The sequence below is a fragment of the Amia ocellicauda genome, chromosome 6 (assembly GCF_036373705.1).
Source record: "Amia ocellicauda isolate fAmiCal2 chromosome 6, fAmiCal2.hap1, whole genome shotgun sequence".
Classification (NCBI taxonomy): Eukaryota; Metazoa; Chordata; class Actinopteri; order Amiiformes; family Amiidae; genus Amia; species Amia ocellicauda.
The window spans coordinates 41,379,816-41,393,955 of record NC_089855.1 but is presented as its reverse complement, the minus strand read 5'-3'; the positions used below and the strand labels follow the sequence as shown (position 1 = coordinate 41,393,955).

Sequence of the window (14,140 nt, the reverse complement as noted above, 5' to 3'; positions counted from 1 at the left end):
TCGGCCTATGCTGCTGAGACACAGTCTGGCCAGCGAGACATCCAGGTCATTGTGGGAGTGTCTGGAGGAGTTCAGCAGGGCCTCCTCAGCCAGGGTCAACTGGGGCAAGAGCAGCGCTCATCTGGTTGGGGTGTGGGAGGGTTCTGCCCCCCCTGCCCTCCCTGCGGGGCTGCAGTGGTCTCTCTCAGGCCCTCGGGTGCTGGGTGTGACTTTGGGGGAGACGCAGGAGAACTGGGCTGTCCTGCTGGAGAGGGTACAGGGCCGGTTGAGGGCATGGCACTTGCTGCTGCCCCAGCTCTCCCTCAGGGGGAGAGCAATTGTTATTAATAACTTGGTGGCCTCCATGCTCTGGCACACTTATGACTGTCTGGACCCCCCACCGGCCCTGATGTCCCAGATACAGACCCTGCTCCTGGATTTCTTCTGGGACGGGCTGCACTGGGTGCGCAAAGCAGTGCTGTACCTGCCGCTCCAGGAGGGGGGACAGGAGTTGGTTGATCTGTTAAGCAGGCTGAGTGCCTTTCGGCTGCAGGCAGCTCAGAGGCTCCTGTACCCTCCAGATCCCCAGTGTCTCCCGCCCTGGACACTTGTTATGACAGACACATGTTTTTACTTAAGACACGTTCCAATATACTTCCTTCCCTGCCTGTTTATTATAGTACTGTTTTAGAGGTGTGGCAGCGCTTCTCCCTGGGTAGGGAGCTGGGGGGCAGCAGTCTGTATTGGCTGTTAGAGGAGCCACAGCTCTGGAACCCCGGTTTTAGCTGTCCACTCCTGCTCTCCAGCAGCCTCAGGTCAGTCCTGCTTATGGTCGACGTGATCCGGCTGAGGGATTTGTTGGATTTAAACAGGGGACAGTGGGTTGGTGCCGACAGCCTGGCTGCCAGGCTGGGTATGAGGTCACTGAGAGTCGTAACAAGATTTCTCTGGGCAGTACAGAACGCCCTTCCCATAGGCGCTGTGGAGCGGCTTTTCCAGGCTCTCACGCAGCACTGCTGGCCCAAGGACCCTGACACCGTCTTTCCCCTTGTTTGTCTGTGTCTCTCAGTCCCCCCTAGCTCATCAGGCCGCCTACTGTCGCCTCACAGTCTGTGTAGTGTGCCTGTCTCCACAGCTCATCGTCAGGAGCTCAATCAGCTCAGTGTGAGGGAGCTGCACCATCAGCAGCTGCAGCCCCTCCCTGACACCCCCTGGAGGGAGCACCTGGCTCTGGGTGAAGATGCCTGCCCGGCCTGGAGGAGCCTGAACAAGCCCCCGCTTTTGCATGGCTTCTGCATGGCGTCATCGCAACAAACTCTTTTGCACATACACTGGACCCCAGAGTGAGCGACACCTGCCCCTACTGCGGGGAGAGAGAGACTCTTTTTCACTGTTTCTGCCACTGCCCTAGATTCGAGTTGCTGTTCACTGCACTGGAGAGCCTGTTCAAGCAGCTGGGCCTCCTTTTCTCACGCACTGTGTTTATTTTGGGAGTCCAGTACAAGCAGCGCCACAGACATGTTTGTCAGTTAGCAAACTTTCTAGTGGGGCAGGCTAAGCTGGCTATCCTGAGCAGTAGGAGAAGTCAGACTAAGCGCAGCAGCAACAGTGTGCACTCTCCCTCTTAAGGTCTCTCGTAAGCTCCAGAGTGCGATTACAATTTCTACAGCCTGACGGGAGACCTGGACACTTTTCTGCAGATGTGGGGGGTCGGGGCTGCCCTCTGTGCCATTGACTTTGGACATTTAAACCAACTGGTTTAATTCACTTGAATATTTTACTGGTAGCACGTGTGTAGTGGTTTTTATTGAGGGTTTTTAGAATAGTCTGTGTTTTTTTAATGTTTTTTAGGTGTTTCTAGTTGTTTTAAATGTTTTGTTAGTATTTCTTTAGTAAAATAAAGGTGTTAATATTCAAAAAATCTCTCTCTCTCTCTGTCTCTCTCACACACACACACACACACACACACACACACACACACACACACTCTCTATCTCTCTCTCTCTCACACACACACACACACACACTCTCTATCTATCTCTCTCACACACACACACACACATACACAGCCAGCAAGACTCACTAAGCCAGCCAGCTCAGCGATGACATCACGAACCTCTCTCTGAGCTGACTGCTATGACATCACAGAGCACGTGCATTCCGTTGCTTGCCGTCTGTCAACCACTCAGTCACTGCCAGCCAGACTGCCTGGCTGGCTGGATGGGGGGGCTGTTTGCTGCTGCTGCGTACCTTAGCAAGCTTATTTGCTTGACCGGCCTTCCTCCTCTTCCGCCCACATGCCCACCTATGCCCGATCTGCTGTTCACCTGGATCACAGCTCCGCCCCAACAAGGCAGAGCCTCCCAAGAATGGTACAAACTCATCCACATTCCCCTCCATGGAAAGCTTTAACAAAAGGCAAAAGCGTTATAAGTAATGAAGGGGGAACCCGAGTCCAAGACGCTTCCGACCAGCCATACATATTTGTGTGTATTAAAGATCACATTTTATTACATTTTGTTTTTCTGTACTATATTACATCTTATTGTGATTTATAATGATATTGTTTATTGCTTTGACAATACAAATGCACTGAATTGAGAGAGAGAGAGAGAGAGAGAGAGAGAGATAGAGAGATAGAAAGAGAAGTGCTAGGGCACATCTGTAACATAAACTAGGGAACATTCGTCACATGCTTAGGGAACATACATATCATACAGGGAACATTTGTAAAACGAATTAGGGAACCTTTGTGACATACTAAAAGGACATATACTGGTAAGATGTTGGGCACATTTGAAACAACAAAAATGGCATTTGGTTATTTATTAGGGACATTAATACTAGTCTGTGCAAATATCTATGCATATTCCAATGTTTGCTGCAGGACTTACAGATTGAGTGAGGGGGTCAATATGTTTTGATTCAGAACTAACCACTGCTTCCTCAATTTTGTTTTAAACATAATTTAAAAGAAAAGTGGGCTATACATTGGTCTGGAAAAATGCAGCAATGGTCCCTAAAGCAATTCTTTTTGTTTTTTGACACAATTCCTTAAACCCATTTTCTGTAAAACATGTTATCAACATGCATTAATATATCATCCAAACTACAATCATACTAATAATGAAAATGTTCATATTATTATATTCTAAGGGATCTAGTCTATTGTGTATTGTATTTATTATCAGGCCCCTCTCTTATGTTTTTCAGTTGTTATTATTATTCCGTACAATACAGGGATTAAATTAAGCATTTTAACCACAAAGTATTGGCTACAGTAATGATGCCTACTTCACTGTTCATATGCATACAGTTTCTGAGGTCTGGACCACTGCACAGTAGTCCCTGGAGTTGTAGTCCAGACCACTGCAAAATTCGTGCTGAAGTGATCTGGATCACCACGCTATGGCCCAAGGACCACTGCAAACTTGGATTTCAATGTTTTTGTGTAATCCATGTTGCAATAGCAACTACCATGTTCCTTTGTGGTGAGCTGGTTAATTCTGTTCTTTAACATTGAAGAGAAAAATTAACATGAATAAACTTACTGTTGAAGATTATTATTGTATTATTTTTATTTCTTGGCAGACGCCCTTATCCAGGGCGACTTACAACATAAGTGCAAAAATACAGAGAAGTACAAGGCATCAATCATTACAAATTCAACTTAGCAAAAAATATCGCAATTCAAAATACATTTTAAAAATTCCAATTACAATTTACACATGTACAGTAAAAGACTTCCTACATCCTGGACGGTGAAAGCTAAGTGCTGTCAAGATGTAGGGTTACAGACTAGGTCTACGGGAAAGGGAGCAAGGAGGAAAACATTCAAGAACGAGAGGAGCATAATAAGCTGAAGTGCTATCTAGCAGGGATAGAGGACTAATATTACAAGTGCGGATCGGAAGAGATGCGTCTTGAGTAAGCGCCGGAATGAGGTCAAGGACTCTGCTGTTTTGACTTTGGTGGGCAGGTCATTCCACCACCGAAGTCAAAACAGCAGAGTCCTTGACCTCATTCCGGCACTTGTGTAACCCTTGTGTAAGATGTAACCCTTACCCAGTGGCTAACCCTAACTCTATGTTACAAATGTTCCCTAAAAGCTTATTTTGCAAGATCAATAAAGAACCTTTAGGAATTTTAAACTTTTAAAGATACACATAGGTAATACCAATGTGCTTTCACAATGCCGAAAATAATAATGCGTTTATCTTTAATAGTGCAGATATTGTATAGATGTATATCTTTCATATACACAAATAGAAAAAAAATGGTTTTCAAACCGAATATAGAACTGAAACTTTCAGACAGTCCATGAAAAATCTAACTTTAAGTTACAAATGTTCCCTAAACACTTAATTTGCAGGATCAATAAAAAATTGTAAGGATTTTTTAAACTTTTACTGACACACATAGTTAATAGCAATGTGTTATAACTTTTCCAAAAATAATAATCCGTATATCTTTAATTGTTTTGACATTATTAAGATATAATGCATCTATCACATAAGGAACAATTGTTACATAATAGGAAAAACATACAAATGATGTAACTTTGAATATATTTAATATTACAGCATACAATTTGGCAGGCTTCATAATAATGGAATTTATGACATACTCTGTAAAAATCAAGCAAATAACATTTGTTGTTCATGAGAAAAAATATATATAATCAAAGCTATCAGACTTTAGCACGTGGTGAATGATTATACAGCATTTGTTGCAGCTTCGCAAGACCTAATTTTAAACGTTGTTGGTAAATTAGATACAAAGTGAGGACCCTCTATTTGCATTTGTTCCCCTGTATTATTGCTAAAATAAAGTTTTACTGACATTTTACTGACACTACCACTGCATAGGACACATCTGTATCATGAACGCTACTGAATGGCACATACATTGAAAACTACGGAGAATTGAGACTTATTCAATTTACAATTCATAAATCATCTTAAAACGTTTCCAACCAAGGCAAAACCCACTTGAAATACGTTCATTCACAATTTTGGTAAACAAAAAGAGAGATTGTTACATATGTTCCCTATGATGCATCTACAGAGACAGAGAGAGAGAGAGAGAGAGAGAGAGAGAGAGAGAGAGAGAGAGAGACAGACAGACAGGCAGACAGACACTAACACAGCCACCCACTCTCCCACTCACACACACACACACACACACAGTATCTCTCTCTCTCTCACACACACACACGCACACACACACACACACACACATGCACACACACACACACTCTCTCTCTCTCTCTCTTTCTCTCTCTCAAAATTCAAATTCAAATTCAACGTGCTTTATTGGCATGAACAAAAAGAAGTATTGCCAAAGCAATGGTGACAAACAACAGTTTTGAACATATATATGTACATTTGCATACAGAAATACACAATACGTATGTTAAAAACAGGTAACTGATTAATTTCAATTAATAAAATTCAATCATAGTTCAGAGAGACATAAAACTGATATTGATAGTAATAATTGGGTGTAGCATAGGTGTCATTGCCTGTGTCCAGGGGTGTCCCCTGTGTGAGTGGACTGAGTGTCCACTGTGTCCCTCAGGCTGTGGCAGGCAGCTGTATACTGGGCTGCCAGTAATATGCAGCTGGTCTCCTCTCCCAGAAGGACTGGCACTTTCTCCGAGACTGGCAGGTCTTGAAATCTCTTATAGAGATCTGCTATTTTGGGGACAGATTTTGCTCATAAATGTTTATATTTTTCACATTTTAGAATAAAGTGCCGCTCTGTCTCGACCTCTCGGTGTTGGCAGTGGGGACACAGCCTGTCCTCTCTGGGCAGCCAGGTCTGCCTGTGTCGGCCCGTCTCGATGGCCAGGCTGTGCTCACTGAGCCTGTATTTGGTCAGGATCCTTTTGTGTTTTTCGTTCGTTATTAATTTAAGGTTTTCTGACAATGTGTAGTGTCTTTTTAGGACCCGATAGCACTGCAGTTTACTTTGTGCTTGTGTGTGTGTTTCCCAATGGGTGATGTAGTTTTCTTTGTGCTGTGTGATAATTTGGTTGACTCTGATTGTGTGCATGTGTGTGTTGCTGTCCTGAGGCTGGCCGGTGTCGGTGTGTGTCTGCGCAGTGAGCCTGCGGACCAGCTGGCTGAGGGGGCTCCTCTCTGGGTTCAGCTCTTGGCATTGCAGGGCCTTGTGGTGGTAGGAGTGTGTGTCGCTGTTTATTAGATGGAGCCAGAATTTAATTGCCCTTTTGTGTATGTTGATTAATAATGGGTATTGGCCTAATTCTGCCCTGCATGCGTTGTTCGGTGTTTTCCTTTGCACCTGTAGGATATTTTTATGCAAGGTTTCTATTGGGTGTGTGTCCCATTGAGCAAACTCCTGCCCTGTGAGGGGACCCCACACCTCACTGCCATAGAGAGCAATGGGCTGGATTATGGATTCAAATATTTTTAGCCAGATTTGTACAGGTATTTTTATGCAAATGTGTCTCTTTATGGCATAGAAGGCCCTGCGCGCTTTCTCTCTCAGTGTCTTCACCGCCGTGTTGAAGCTTCCTGTTGAGCTGAGTGTGAGGCCTAGGTATGTGTAGTAGGTGCAGTGTTCGATGGTGCTGTTTGCTAAAGTGACGTGGTACCTAGTTCCCTGAGGCCTGGCCTTTTTCTGGAATATCATGGTATTTGTCTTTTTCATGTTTACTGCCAGGGCCCAGGTCTGACAGTACTGCTCCAGCAGTGCCAGGTTCTGCTGCAGCCCCTGCTCTGTGGGCCACAGCAGCACCAGGTCATCTGCGTTGAGCAGGAACTTGACTTCTGTGTCATGTAGGGTGAGGCCGGGGGCTGCAGATTGCTCCAGCATTGTGGCCAATTCATTGATGTAAATATTGAATAGCGTTGGGGTCAGACTGCAGCCCTGCCTCACCCCACGCCTCTGAGTGAAGAACTCTGTTCTTTTATTGCCAATTTTAACTCCGCACTCGTTTCCTGTATACATTGATTTGATGATGTCATATGTTTCACCCCCTACACCACTTTGGAGAAGTTTGTAAAATAAACCTTTGTGCCAGAATGAATCAAATGCTTTTTTTAAATCTATGAAACAAGCAAATATTTTATTTTTATTTTGGTTGATGTGTTTGTCAATGACGGTGTGTAGGGTGTAAATATAATCGGTTGTGCTGTGTTTTGGGAGGAAGCCAATCTGACTCTTACTCAGGACACTGTGCTCGGTAAGGAAGGCCAGTATCCGGGCGTTAATGATTCTGCAGAACACCTTCCCCAGGTTGCTGCTCACACAGATGCCCCGGTAGTTATTAGGGTCCAATTTGTCTCCACTCTTATGAATCGCGGTGATCAGTCCTTTATGCCAGCTGTCAGGGAAGTGGCCCACACTGAGCACCAGGTTGAACAGCCGTAGCAGGGCCTGCTGTAGCTCAGGGCTGCTGTGTTTCAGCATCTCGTAGGAGATGCCATCAGGCCCGCATGCTTTCCTGGGCAGCAGGGCGCGCAGCTTCTCCTGCAACTCCTGCTCAGTAATAGTTGAGTCCAGGGGATTCTGGGTGTCTTTAAATGCCAATTCCATTCTTTTTAGTTTCACACTGATGTCATGCTGAGCTGATTTCTCAGTGTGGTGAATGTTTTCATAAAGTCTTTCAAAGTGGTTTTTCCAAAAATCTCAATTTTGAATGGCCAATTCTTCAGGTTTTAATTTATTACATTTTTTCCAGTTTTCCCAGAATCAATTTGTGTTAATGGACTCTTCGATTATTGTCAGTTGCTTTCGGGTGTGTTGTACTTTTTGATCTAAGTGTTTCTTTGTTCCTCAGATCCTTCCTTATTCTATGTCACTCCTTGTCAAACCAATTCTCCTCTTTGTATTTTGTTGGGATGTTCTTTTTAATTTTCAATTTTGACTGTAAAGCTTCTTTTTCAAATATATGATTTAAGTATTTTATAGCCAGATGTATTCCTTCTTTACTATGTTGATTTGGGGTGACCAGAAAGGTGTGTATTAGTGATTGGATGTCTTGATTGCCAGTTGCTTTCTGGTACTCTTGTGTGCTGTCTGGAGCCCATCTGTAGGAGTGTCCGAGGCTGTACAGCTTGCTGGACTGTGTGTGAGCGCTGCTGCTGTGCTCTGTCCTCTTCAGGAACACAGTGATTTGGCTGTGGTCTGATAGAGGTGAATGCACTGAGAGAGAAGGGGTCTAGGTTTGTGATGGCATAGTCTACCGTGCTGCTGCCAAGAGCTGAGCTGTAGGTGTATCTTCCCAGAGAATCTCCCCGGATCCTGCCATTCACGATATACAGTCCCAGTCCCTGACAGAGCTGCAGTAATTTTTGCCCGTTTTTATTCACTCCCCTGTCATGGCTGTGTCTGAGGGAGCTGATGGGGGTGTTTAAGGGGGTGTGGCCGAATATGTGGCTGTCTCCCTGTGTGCTGGTGAAGTCAGGCAGGCTGCCTGTCCGGGCGTTCAGGTCCCCATAGATCAGCACACTTCTCTGGACCTGGAAGTGGCAGACCTCAGTCTGGAGGTTGGGGAAGATCTCCTCATTGTGATATGGGGATTCTGAGGGGGGAACATACACGGCACACAGGAACACATCGGTTTGTGTAGAAATTATTTATTTGCTTATTTTAAGCCATATGTGTGACTCTGCTGTTTTGATAGGATGTATGGAGTCACTGAGCTCTGCTTTGTACCAGATTATTATGCCCCCGGAGTCCCTGCCGTGTCTGACGGAGGGCTTCTTCAGGGAGGGCACTATGACCTCTCTGTAGCCTGATGGACAGTGACTGGACACGTCTGCCCGACACCATGTCTCTTGCAGGATGATGACATCCTTGTCTCTCACTCTATCTCTGAACTCCGGGTCTGTGCTCTTCAGCCCGAACACTGAGGAGCCCAGGCCCTGGATGTTCCACATGGTGATAGATAGGGATCGCATTTCTTTCTACTCTAATTAAGCAATTTATATACTCCTTTGGAATGAGATATATCTGGAAATGTGTGAGGTGGAAAGTAAACATATAAATAAATAGTAATACTGGTGATATGTAAAAATAGGAAATGAATAAATTAAAAATATAAAAAATAAAAAACTCCTGACTTACACTCCTATATACATACACATACACACATATATCTACATATATACACATATACGGAAGCATCCATATATCTACATAATTTTTAGAAAATGTCCATATATATCAGTATATAACTACATTTATACAGGGGTGATTTTCGGATGTGGTAATAGCTAGTCACCTCCTGCAGTGGTTTCTTTGTTATGCACAGTTACTTATCTTATCAGTCGGGTGCAGATGAGGTTGAGCAGGTGTCGGCCACTCTGCTGACCGCTGCTGCGTAGTTGCGCTGGCTGTGCTGCTGGGCTGCTCTGTGCATGTTCTGGATGGGCTCCACTCTGGGTCTGCTGTTCTGTGGTCGGGCGTATCCAGGCTGGGGTCTGCGGTGACCGGGCTGGGGAAGGTCGTGTGCAGGTGGAGGGCGGGGGCTCCCAGGGGCCGCTCTCCTGATTGGCTCGGGGTTGTTCTGGGTGGTGTGGGTGCTGGAGAACCTTCTGTGGCCATGTGGGGGGCTGTCTGGGTTTCGGCCCAGGGCAATGTCTTTGAGTGTCTTTGCGAAGACGCTCACTGCTTGTTTGTGGAGATTGACGTTGTCAAACAAGCTGTGGGCCCCAAGAGTGGGGTGGTGTGCCAGGTGCACATTTGGCATCAGAGCACATCCCCGAGAGATCTCAGCGTTGATCATGTGGATGGTGTTGGGGTGGAAGGCCTTCCTGTGCAGCAGGGTGGAGATGATGATTTTGGCGTGGGTGAAGGTCTGGGTGGCCCTCTCCGCCACTCTTCTGATGGAGCTGGCCACCTTGTCCTGCTGGGTCCTCAGGTCGTTTGTGCCTGTGTGTATAATAATATGGCTGGGGGAGCCGAGGCTCTTCTCGGACAGCTGCTGAATGGCCCTCTCTGTGGTCGGACACCAGACCTTGGAGATCTTGCCATCAGGGAAGAGCCGCCTCTCATTTATGAGTTTGCCATTTTAGTCTATCAGCAGGGCTACTTCAGTGTTCTTCTTCCTGGTAGTCTTTCTGCGTGAGGGGGTCTCATCTGTGTTTGGTTCAGCCTGTGTGTGTGGTGCGCAGGTTTTGTTAGTGGTTTCGGGCTCAGGGTGTGTGTGAGTGCTGGGTGCAGTGTGTGTGTCTGAGTCAGGGTGTGTGTGTGTGTTGGGTGCACTGTGTGTGTCGTGCTCAGGGTGTGTGTGTGTGCTGGGTGCACTCTGTGTGTTCGGGTCGGGTTGTGTGTGTGTGTTGGGTGCAGTGTGCGAGTGGTGTGTTGTGTGAGAGTCAGTATGTCTGGATGTCATTGGGGTGGGAGGGCTCTGCACATTGTGCACTGCTGGGTTTCTTGAGGGCTAGTTGTTGTGGGCAGTGAATTTGTATAGCTTCTCCTTCAGGCTCTGCACTGTCTTGTCTCTGCGTTGCAGTTCCTCTCTCAGGGCCGTCAGCTCCCTCCTCATGGCCTCCCTGTCCTGCTGCAGCTCCCTCACCTCCTCCCTCAGCTCCCTCACTGTGACCTTGTGCTCGTGTTGGACTCTGTTGAGCTGGTCTGTTAGCTGCTCTGTGGTGTTGGAGGTTGTGAGATTGGTCAGCACCAGCTCTTTTAGCTCCATCAGCTCCACCTACAGCAGGGACATGTTCTCCCTCAGCTGGGACACTGTGTCGTGTGTCTGAGGGGTGTCCTGCTCTGGGCTGCGTGTGGATTCCTCGCTGTTCTCTGGCGCGGTGCTCTCCCCTCCGTTCTCTGGGCAGTGTGGGGCTGGACTCTCCTCCTGTGTGGCTGCGTCTGTGCTCTTTTGGACACGTCTCTCCTTTTTCTCTCTGTCAGCCAGCGTTTTCAGTGAGTGGAACTGATTTTCAAAGGTGCCCAGGCTGCCCTCGCTGCCCTGTATTAAGACTGTTCCAGTGTGGTACAGATTGATTGTCAGCATGGAGGTGTCTGGGTTATCCTCCTCACTGATTGACACCTGCCTTCCTTTACTGATGCCTCTCTTTTTAATGTGCCTGTACAGTTGACAGATGGCAGCGTGCCAGGCGTCGGTGTGCTCGGTGTAGAAGACCAGATTGCTGGTGACTTGCTGGTCTCCAGTCTGAGAGAAGTCGGCTCTGAGAGTCTCTGGGTTGTCCTTCAGTATGTGTTGTCTGAGACTCTTCCTGGCCTGAGCGTTCTTCAGGTGCTCTGGGTAATGGATCGCACAGCTCCTGCTCCTGCTCATTGTATCTTTTATGAATTGATACTTTCAAATTCAAACCTCTGTCACTTTTCAAATATCAACAGCTTTTCAGTATAGACACAGTTCTGTGTTGATTATACTGTATGCTGTAATATTGAATATTTTCAAAGTTACATCATTTGTTTGTTTCTCCTATCATGTTACAAATGTTCCCTATGTGAAAGATGCATTATATCTTAACATTGTCAAAACAATTAAATATATACAGATTATTATTTTCCGTAAAGTTATATCACATTGCTATTAACTATGTGTGTCAGTAAAAGTTTAAAAAATCTTGACAGTTCTTTATTGATCCTGCAAAATTGGGAAAAGTGTTTAGGGAACAATTGTAACTTAAAGTTAGGGTTAGTGATAGGGTTAGGGTTATGAATATAATTTATATATAGAATTGTTAAGAAGTGTAAATGTTTACATTACATTTTTCATGGATTGTCTGAAAGTTTCAGTTCTATATTCGATTTGGAAACCGTTTTTTCTATTTGTGTATATGAAAGATATACATCTATGCAATATCTTCACTATTAAAGATAAACGCATTAAAATTTTAGGCATTGTTAAAGCTCATTGGTATTACTGTGACATTAGTTTAATATTGAAAAATATAAATATATATGAAAAGGTATCGTGAAAGAAATTAGAAACACCGTATACATTATTTTACTTTATAGCAGGGAGGAATCGCTATGTGTTATGTTGTTCCCCCAAGAACATATTATTTGAGTTGCATGTTGTAAAGCCGGACAGGTTAGAGTGACGCACGTCTTTGTGTTCTGGATAGAGAGGAGTAGTGGCGCTGCACTGCTGTGCTCGGCATTGTATTTGTAACTGCAACTCGGCCTCCAGCACCGGCACCATGTCGGTGGAAAAGCGCTAAGTGAGCTCACACTGAGCTCAGTGTAATGTCTGCTCTGGAGAGCTCACAGTGTGACCTAGTCTTGAGTTCACGTCTTTACTGGGTAGTTCTTGACAACTTAATTGACTCAATTCGTGGGCTTAATTGGTCAACATTACCATTGGTTGAAGGTATTCAGGGACTGAAGTGTAGAGAGACTTATTAAACCTGCAGGATTGTGGTTTTCCCAGAACAGAATTAACCAGCTCACCACAAAGGAACATGGTAGGTGCTATTGCAACATGGATTACACAAAAAAAATGAAATCCAAGTATGTAGTGGTCCTTGGGCCATTGTGTGGTGATCCAGATCACTTCAGCATGAATTTTGCAGTGGTCTGGACTACAACTCCAGGGACTACTGTGCAGTGGTCCAGACCTCAGAAACTGTATGCATATGAACAGTGAAGTAGGCATCATAACTGTAGCCAATACTTTGTGGTTAAAATGCTTAATTTAATCCCTGTATTGTACGGAATAATAATAACAACTGTAAAACATAAGAGAAGGGCCTGATAATAAATACAATACACAATAGACTAGAACCCTTAGAATGTAATAATATGAACATTTTCATGATTAGTATGATTGTACTTTGGATGATCTATTAATGCAAATTGATAACATATTTTACAGAAAATGGGTTTTAGGAATTGTGTCCAAAAACTAAAAGAATTGTCTTAGGGACCACTGCTCCTTTTTTCCAGACCAATGTATAGCCCACTTTTCTTTTAAATTATGTTTAAAACAAAATTGAAGAAGCAGTGATTAGTTCTGAATCAAACATATTGACCCCCTCACTCAATCTGTAAATCCTGCAGCAAACATTGGAATATGCACAGATATTTGCTCAGACTGGTATAAATGTCCCTAATAAATAACCAAATGCCATTTTTGTTGTTTCAAATGTGTCCAACATCTTACCAGTATGTCCTTTTAGTATGTCACAAAGGTTCCCTAATTCGATTTACAAATGTTCCCTGTATGTTATGAATGTTCCCTAAGCATGTGACGAATGTTCGCTAGTTTATATTACAGATGTGCCCTAGCACTTCTCTCTCTCTCTTTCTCTGTCTCTCACTCTCAATTCAGTGCATTTGAATTTTAAAAGCAATTGGACATGCATACATACATACATACATACATACATACATACATACATACATACATACATATATATGGTAAATTAACAATACAATTAAAAATCACAATAAGATGTAATAAAGTACAGAAAAACAAAATGTAATAAAATGTGATCTTTAATACACACAAATATGTATGGCTGGTCGGAAGCGTCTTGGACTCGGGTTCCTCTTCATTACTTATAACGCTTTTGCCTTTTGCTAAAGCTTTCCATGGAGGAGAACGTGGATGAGTTTGTACCATTCTTGGGAGGCTCTGCCTTGTTGGGGCGGAGCTGTGATCCAGGTGAACAGCAGATTGGGCATAGGTGGGCATGTGGGCGGAGGAGGAGGAAGGCCGGTCAAGCAGATAAGCTTGCTAAGGTTCGCAGCAGCAGCAAACAGCCCCCCATCCAGCCAGCCAGGCAGTCTGGCTGGCAGTGACTGAGTGGTTGACAGAAGGCAAGCAACGGAATGCACGTGCTCTGTGATGTCATAGCAGTCAGCTCAGAGAGAGGTTCGTGATGTCATCGCTGAGCTGGCTGGCTCTGTGTGTCTTGCTGGTTGTGTGTATGTGTGTGTGTGTGTGTGAGAGAGAGAGAGATAGAGTGTGTGTGAGTGGGTGGGTGGCTGTGTTAGTGTCTGTCTGTCTCTCTCTGTCTCTCAATTCAATTCAATTCAATTCAAGGTTGCTTTATTGGCATGACAAACAGATTCGTAGTGTTGCCAAAGCAGTTGATATATACATACATTGAAAAATAATAAGAATAAGGTAAGAAAAAAGAAACAAAAAAAATGAAACAGTAACATTATAATTTATAAATTAAATCTTAATAGACATGTACATTTACTT

The 14,140-nt window shown here is 44.5% G+C and overlaps 2 non-coding genes across 2 annotated transcripts; one reads left to right on the top strand and one right to left on the bottom strand.

The window, feature by feature from the left end:
* Positions 1-2,320: 2,320 nt before the first annotated feature.
* On the bottom strand, positions 2,321-2,436 carry LOC136752016 (U5 spliceosomal RNA). The gene has a single exon (XR_010817198.1). It is a non-coding gene; the product is annotated as a U5 spliceosomal RNA (small nuclear RNA).
* An 11,029-nt stretch (positions 2,437-13,465) lies between these two features.
* Positions 13,466-13,580, top strand: LOC136751953 (U5 spliceosomal RNA). Its single transcript, XR_010817136.1, has one exon. It is a non-coding gene; the product is annotated as a U5 spliceosomal RNA (small nuclear RNA).
* The last annotated feature ends 560 nt before the right edge of the window (positions 13,581-14,140 follow it).